At 46.6% G+C, this 8,034-nt stretch overlaps 1 pseudogene; it reads left to right on the top strand.

The window, feature by feature from the left end:
- LOC124048146 overlaps positions 1-8,034 on the top strand; it is a 95,662-nt pseudogene that overhangs the window by 69,252 nt on the left and 18,376 nt on the right.

Raw genomic sequence — 8,034 nt, 5'->3', positions numbered from 1 at the left:
GGGGAAGGAGAGAGAGAGGGATGAAAGGAGAGAAAAGGGGAAGGAGAGAGAGAGGGATGAAAGGAGAGAGATGGGATGAAAGTAGAGAAAAGGGGAAGGAGAGAGAGAGGGGGATGAAAGGAGAGAAAAGGGGAAGGAGAGAAAATGAGAGAGAGAGAGATGGAAGGAGAGAGAGAGGGATGAAAGGAGAGAGATGGGGAAGGAGAGAGAGAGAGGGGGATGAAAGGAGAGAAAAGGGGAAGGAGAGGGATGAAAGGAGAGAAAATGAGAGAGAGGGATGAAAGGAGAGAAAAGGGGAAGGAGAGAGAGAGGGATGAAAGGAGAGAAAAGGGGAAGGAGAGAGAGAGGGATGAAAGGAGAGAGATGGGGAAGGAGAGAGAGAGGGATGAAAGGAGAGAAAAGGGGAAGGAGAGGGATGAAAGGAGAGAAAAGGGGAAGGAGAGAGAGAGGGATGAAAGTAGAGAAAAGGGGAAGGAGAGAGAGAGGGATGAAAGGAGAGAAAAGGGGAAGGAGAGAGAGAGGGATGAAAGGAGAGAAAAGAGGAAGGAGAGAGAGAGGGATGAAAGTAGAGAAAAAGGGAAGGAGAGAGAGAGGGATGAAAGGAGAGAAAAGCGGAAAGGAGAGAGAGGGATGAAAGGAGAGAAAAGGGGAAGGAGAGGGGATGAAAGGAGAGAAAAGGGGAAGGAGAGAGAGAGAGGGATGAAATGAGAGAAAAGGGGAAGGAGAGAGAGAGTGGGATGAAAGGAGAGAAAAGGGGAAGGAGAGAGAGGGATGAAAGGAGAGAAAAGGGGAAGGAGAGAGAGAGGGATGAAAGGAGATAAAAGGGGAAGGAGAGGGGATGAAAGGAGAGGAAATGGGAAGGAGAGAGAGAGAGGGATGAAAGGAGAGAAAGGGGGAAGGAGAGGGGATGAAAGGAGAGAAAAGGGGAAGGAGAGAGAGGGATGAAAGGAGAGAAAAGGGGAAGAAGAGAGAGAGGGATGAAAGGAGAGATAAGGGGAAGGAGAGAGAGAGAGGGATGAAAGGAGAGAAAAGGGGAAGGAGAGAGAGAGGGGGATGAAAGGAGAGAAAAGGGGAAGGAGAGAGAGAGGGATGAAAGGAGAGAGAGAGAGGGATGAAAGGAGAGAGATGGGATGAAAGTAGAGAAAAGGGGAAGGAGAGAGAGAGAGGGATGAAAGTAGAGAAAAGGGGAAGGAGAGAGAGAGGGATGAAAGGAGAGAAAGGGGGAAGGAGAGAGAGGGATGAAAGGAGAGAAAGGGGGAAGGAGAGAGAGAGAGGGATGAAAGGAGAGAAAAGGGGAAGGAGAGAGAGAGGGATGAAAGGAGAGAGATGGGATGAAAGTAGAGAAAAGGGGAAGGAGAGAGAGAGGGGGATGAAAGGAGAGAAAAGGGGAAGGAGAGGGATGAAAGGAGAGAAAATGAGAGAGAGAGAGATGGAAGGAGAGAGAGAGGGATGAAAGGAGAGAGATGGGGAAGGAGAGAGAGAGAGGGATGAAAGGAGAGAAAAGGGGAAGGAGAGGGATGAAAGGAGAGAAAATGAGAGAGAGGGATGAAAGGAGAGAAAAGGGGAAGGAGAGAGAGAGGGATGAAAGGAGAGAAAAGGGGAAGGAGAGAGAGAGGGATGAAAGGAGAGAGATGGGGAAGGAGAGAGAGAGAGGGATGAAAGGAGAGAAAAGGGGAAGGAGATGGATGAAAGGAGAGAAAAGGGGAAGGAGAGAGTTCCTCCTGCTGTAATACTGCTCTTCGTCCCTCTTGCTACAGAGCTGAGTATCTAGTGCCACCATGTGGTCAGATAGGGTAGGACTCTGTGGCAGGAGACATGGTGGAGAATGTGTGTGTGGGTTTGTGAGTGTGTGCTTGCCTGCATGTGTGCATGTGTTAACCCTTCGTGTGGGTGTGCGTAAGGTGTATATGTGTGTATATTAACTAACTGGAATGTGTGTAGGTAAGGGTCCAGAGACCATCTTTGCAGGGCTGGGGCTGAATGATAATGAGTGGCACACTGTCAGAGTGGTGCGACGCGGGAAAAGCCTCAAACTCACCGTCGACGACCTGCAATCTGTAGAAGGTAACCATAGCAACCCCCCAACGCTGTCAACCCTGACCTTTCAGTCCTAACCTTAACCCCTGGCCTCAAACCCATAACCTGCAGACATTGTTCAAGTACATTCAAGCCCAAGTGTCTTGTATTTAGCTGACCTGGTCCAATGTAGCCAATGGAATAGTCCCAAAAGTGCAAACTCCACTCACCCTGCACTCCAGTGAAGCTAAATCAAGTACACCTCAAGTGCTTCAATGTATTTGACCCCGGTCTGCTAACCTCTCCCCTGACCCCTGACCTCTAACCCCTCCAGGTCAGATGGCAGGTGACCACACCCAGCTGGAGTTCCACAACGTGGAGACAGGCATTGTGACGGAGAAGCGGTTCATGCCCGCTGTGCCCTCCAACTTCATAGGGCACCTGCAGGGCCTCACTCTCAATGGGATGCCCTATGTAGACCTCTGTAAGGACAGAGTACACACACACACACACACCTACACACACACACCTTACCAGTGTTGGTGGTAACATGTTATATAATCAGATTACTTTTCTGAGTAACATTACTACAGTTACTTTGTCAAACAACGAGTGCCTTACTTTCACAATCATATCTCTTAACGGGCGCGTTTCCATGAGCCGATCTCGACTTGTTTCCTCATTTAGTTGTCGAGCGAGCGGAGGAAGGCTGGAGAAATGTCATGACAGCTGTTGTCCATAGAAATGTATAGATGGCGCGTCTCTGATCTTTGCCTTTGAACACGCTTCTGTGGTAGCAAAGCCCATAGAGTGCCCTCTATACGTCTCTGTGGGTCCCTGTAAGTGCGAACTGTGACCAGATCTGGCGGCTCGAGACACAGCTTTTGAATGAAAAGACAGGCTATCTGTACAGACATTGGGCTTGCACTAGATATGACGGATTAAGCAGCCGTACTTGTAGACTAGCAAGGCAGCCCCACAGAAAGGAGCAACTACTGATCAAAGCTGACGTTGCTCAGTGTAATAATATAATGCGTTACTTTCCACACAATGTAATATTGTAATATAACGCGTTACTTTAGTTAAATGTAACAAGTAATATGTAATACATTAGTGTTTTAAGTAAGTAACTCATCCCAAGCACAGCAGCTTACACGTACGTACACAACTACACACACCTCATCCTTGGTCATCTCGATCCTAGGTAAGAACGGTGACATCGACTATTGCGAGCTGAACGCTGTGATTGGTTATAAGACCATCGTGGCCGACCCGGTGACGTTCAGGTCACGGTCGAGCTACGTGACCCTGCCAACGCTCCAGGCCTACTACTCCATGCACCTGTTCCTCCAGTTCAAAACCACCTCCCCTGACGGACTCGTACTCTACAACAGAGGAGACGGGAACGACTTCATAGTGGTGGAGCTGGTCAAAGGGTAATTACCTTCAAATGCCATCCTATTGCCATGATACTGTGTGTCTATACACTACTGCTACTGAACAGAGGAGAGGATTCCACTTGATGAAAGGACTGGTCAGAGTTAGAGATCTATCTACCATCTACTCATGTATTAACGTTCATATTCTAACGTTCCTAATCTCCCTCCCTCCCCAGCTACCTCCACTATGTGTCCGACCTGGGGAACGGGGCTCACCTGATCAAAGGGAACTCCAACTCTCCTCTGAATGACAACCACTGGCACAACGTCCTCATATCCAGAGACACCAACAACCTGCACACTGTTAAGATAGACACCAAGGTCACTACACAGACCACTATGGGGGCCAAGAACCTGGATCTCAAAGGTAACACACATGCACACGCATAAATTCACACACATCGACACAGACACATACACACATACTGTACATACCATAATACCTGTGTACTATGTATGGAGTCTCTCAGCCCTTGTCTCTTATAGCAGAGGGCAGTTTTGTCAGCTAAGCGAGACCCAGGTATGGAGCGAGGAGTTGCCACTCAAGCTGTGCTGTGTTCCTATAGGTGACCTGTACGTAGGGGGCGTGGCTAAAGAGATGTACCGTGACCTTCCCAAGCTCGTCCATTCCCGCGAAGGCTTCCAGGGTTGCCTAGCAACCGTCGACCTCAACGGCCGATTACCTGACCTGCTGGCCGACGCCCTTGCTACGACCGGACAGGTGGAGAGGGGCTGTGAAGGTACACACACACACACAGGTACACCCACCATTAGCAATTACACAAAAAAGTATAGGAAGACAAACACATACCAGGACCTCCCCCTTTTATGATTGCAGATCATAGCTAATTGTTTTTATTATTCTACCTCTTGCTCCAGCTAACAGCTGTTTTTATTATTCTATCTCTTGCTCCAGCTAACAGCTGTTTTTATTATTCTACCTCTTGCTCCAGCTAACAGCTGTTTTTATTATTCTACCTCTTGCTCCAGCTAACAGCTGTTTTTATTATTCTACCTCTTGCTCCAGCTAACAGCTCCAGCTAACAGCTCTCTCTGTCTCTCTCTCTTCTCTCTTCTCTCTCTTCTCTTTCTCCTCATCTCTCTGTACTTGTTCTCTTCTCTCTCTATTCTCTTTCTCCCCTCTCTCTTCTCTCTCTCTCTTCTCTTTCTCTCCCTCTCTCTCTCCTCCCCCTATTATATTTCTTCCCTCTCTCTCTCTCTCTCTCTCTCTCTCTCTCTCTCTCTCTCTCTCTCTCTCTCTCTCTCTCTCTCTCTCTCTCTCTCTCTCTCTATTCTCTTTCTTCCCCCTCTCTCTCTCTCTCTCTCTCTCTCTCTCTCTCTCTCTCTCTCTCTCTCTCTCTCTCTCTATTCTCTTTCTTCCCCCGCACTCTCTCTCTCTCTCTCTCTCTCTCTCTCTCTCTCTCTCTCTCTATTCTCTTTCTTCCCCCGCACTCACTCTCTCTCTCTCTCTCTCTCTCTCTCCTCTCTCTATTCTCTTTCTTCTCTCTCTACCTGTTTGTTTTATCACAGGCATTTCTATGCTTTCTTTTTACTAACCATCTATCATATTTTGCTTGTCATTCTTTTTGGCTGACAAAAGTTGCTTTGACGAAAGCTGACCTGCAAGGTAGATCGCTCTGTGTGTGCGTGTCTGTGTGTATTCTTGTGATCAACTGGGTTCGAACCTGAGTCTCCTGCACACCACAAGACTGTGTTAACCCACTGGGCTAAAGTCTAGGGCTAGGCAGTAGCTCAGGGAGCTAATGCATGTGTTCAGGTCTCAGGCAAGACTACTCATCACACGAGCCACCTCGGTTACACTTGCAGGTACGTGTGTGTGTGTGGTGTGTTCTGACATGACCTGTCCATGCCACCGTAGTGACATCTTCCCCTCAGCGACGTCGTTCCTGTTTAAGTTAGAACACACCCTCTTCACCTCTGTCACTTGGAATCCCACCCCCTACTTCTAACCCCACCCTCTTCTGTTTGACCCCTCCCTCCCTGTATCTAGCCTACGGCTGGCCAACCTCATGGACAGACAGCTGCTGGATGTGAAGTGAATTGTAATAACAATTCAACAATCCAAAAGGGCTCAACTCTTAAAGAGGATTCACTTCAAATGGGAATGAATATGGTTTTTGCCTTGGCTGTTGTCGATCTATCCAGAGTTTTTAAGGGCGTATTCGCATTATTTTTTGTTACCTTCAGCATTCTCTGGTTGACATGAGCTTTTCTCGTTAAGAAGCTGAAGGATTTGTCTCTTTGGCTCTTCAGGTCCCAGTACTACCTGTCAGGAAGACTCCTGCGCCAGTCAGGGCGTGTGTTTACAGCAGTGGGAGGGATTTAGCTGTGATTGCAGTATGACATCATTCGGGGGACCGCTCTGCAATGACGGTGAGTCACTTGTTATTTCCTATGTCCTCTTTCCTGTTTACTACTTCCTTTTTGAGCCAATTTGTTGTCCACAGCGGGGACCACTTATATCTTTGGTCGTGACGGGGGTGTGATCGTGTACACCTGGCCTCCTAACGAGCGCCCCAGCACACGGGCTGACCGGCTGGCGTTGGGCTTCAGCACACAGCAGAAACACGCTACTCTGCTACGGGTTGACAGCGCCTCGGGACTGGGAGACTACCTACAGCTACAGATAGTAAGGACTACACTGACCTTTACAGAATCACTGCACTCTGTCCTCCTCAACTCAGCACTCTGCTACACTACCAGCTATAAACCTTTCTCTCTTCCTATCCCCTCTCTCTCTCTCTCTCTCTTGCTATTTTGCTCTCTTTCTCTGTCTGTCTCTATGTCTCTCCATTTCTCTCTCCCTAGGATAAAGGAAATATTCGGGTAGTGTTTAACGTGGGGACAGATGACATCAACATTGAAGAGACTGCTAAATCCGTGAATGATGGGAAGTACCACATAGTTCGGTTTACCCGCAGCGGAGGCAATGCAACCCTGCAGCTGGACGACCTGCCAATCATAGAGCGCTACCCCTCAGGTAGGGACCAACCACAGCCGACACCTGCTTGTCACAGCCAGTCACATGACAGGGCTTCGGCTTCTTCCTGAATTAAAGGAAGTGACTATGTATCGGAACTGTTTCTATCAGTATTAATGTAAAGATGTTGCTTATGTTAATACTACATCATACTACGCTACTATTACCACTTGTGTTATGACTTGCTGAAGACCAAATGTGTATTTTAGGATGTTGTTTTCCCTGTTTAAACATAAAAGAAGAAATATGTTGGGACACTTCCACTGTTGCCTTGACTCCAGGGAGTCTGTACTGACATAACAGGACATGTATGGTGCTATGTTAAATAGTGTGACACGTAAATGAACCATGTAAACATTTAATACAGATAGCAGTTGTGATTTATTTTTTAAAAAATAAGAAAATAATAATAGCCGTTGGGGCATTTGGCCAAACAGCAACACAATAAAAATTTAAATGTATTAACTAGACTGGGGGGGGAAACGAAGAGGAAAAACTGATTGTATTTATTTTAGCAGTGGGTTTTTAAACATTTTATATTGTTGTTGTTATCTTAAGTATTAATCATATATTTTCAGGAGTTATTTAGCGATCTGTTAGCTAAAAGGCTAAACACCAGACAGAGGTGTATGAGGGTTGATCTGTTAGCTAAAAGGCTAAACACTAGACAGAGGTGTATGAGGGTTGATCTGTTAGCTAAAAGGCTAAACACTAGACAGAGGTGTATGAGGGTTGATCTGTTAGCTAAAAGGCTAAACACCAGACAGAGGTGTATGAGGGTTGATCTGTTAGCTAAAAGGCTAAACACTAGACAGAGGTGTATAAGGGTTGATCTGTTAGCTAAAAGGCTAAACACTAGACAGATGTGTATGAGGGTTGATCTGTTAGCTAAAAGGCTAAACACTAGACAGAGGTGTATGAGGGTTGATCTGCTAGCTAAAAGGCTAAACACCAGACAGAGGTGTATGAGGGTTGATCTGTTAGCTAAAAGGCTAAACACTAGACAGAGGTGTATGAGGGTTGATCTGTTAGCTAAAAGGCTAAACACCAAACAGAGGTGTATGAGGGTTGATCTGTTAGCTAAAAGGCTAAACACTAGACAGAGGTGTATGAGGGTTGATCTGTTAGCTAAAAGGCTAAACACTAGACAGAGGTGTATGGGGGTTGATCTGTTAGCTAAAAGGCTAAACACTAGACAGAGGTGTATGAGGGTTGATCTGTTAGCTAAAAGGCTAAACACTAGACAGAGGTGTATGGGGGTTGATCTGTTAGCTAAAAGGCTAAACACTAGACAGAGGTGTATGGGGGTTGATCTGTTAGCTAAAAGGCTAAACACTAGACAGAGGTGTATGAGGGTTGATCTGTTAGCTTTAACAGTGATTATCATTATTATTCTCTTGTTTCATCAAACTCTCTAAACCCAGTCAGAGCTGTCTCCTGTCTGTCAGATGTTAAGTAACTGTTTAAATGTCTCTTTAAATCAAAGTCCAAGAACAGAAAGTATATGTCTGCTTGCTGGTTGCTGCTCATGAACGTAACTCTTATTGAAGTTAATGACACAGCAACAATGTTCGGACC

This window comes from Oncorhynchus gorbuscha, linkage group LG11, assembly GCF_021184085.1.
Source record: "Oncorhynchus gorbuscha isolate QuinsamMale2020 ecotype Even-year linkage group LG11, OgorEven_v1.0, whole genome shotgun sequence".
In the NCBI taxonomy this organism is placed as follows: domain Eukaryota; kingdom Metazoa; phylum Chordata; class Actinopteri; order Salmoniformes; family Salmonidae; genus Oncorhynchus; species Oncorhynchus gorbuscha.
Note: the sequence above shows the minus strand (reverse complement) of the source record. Positions and strands in the feature narration are given on the sequence as shown.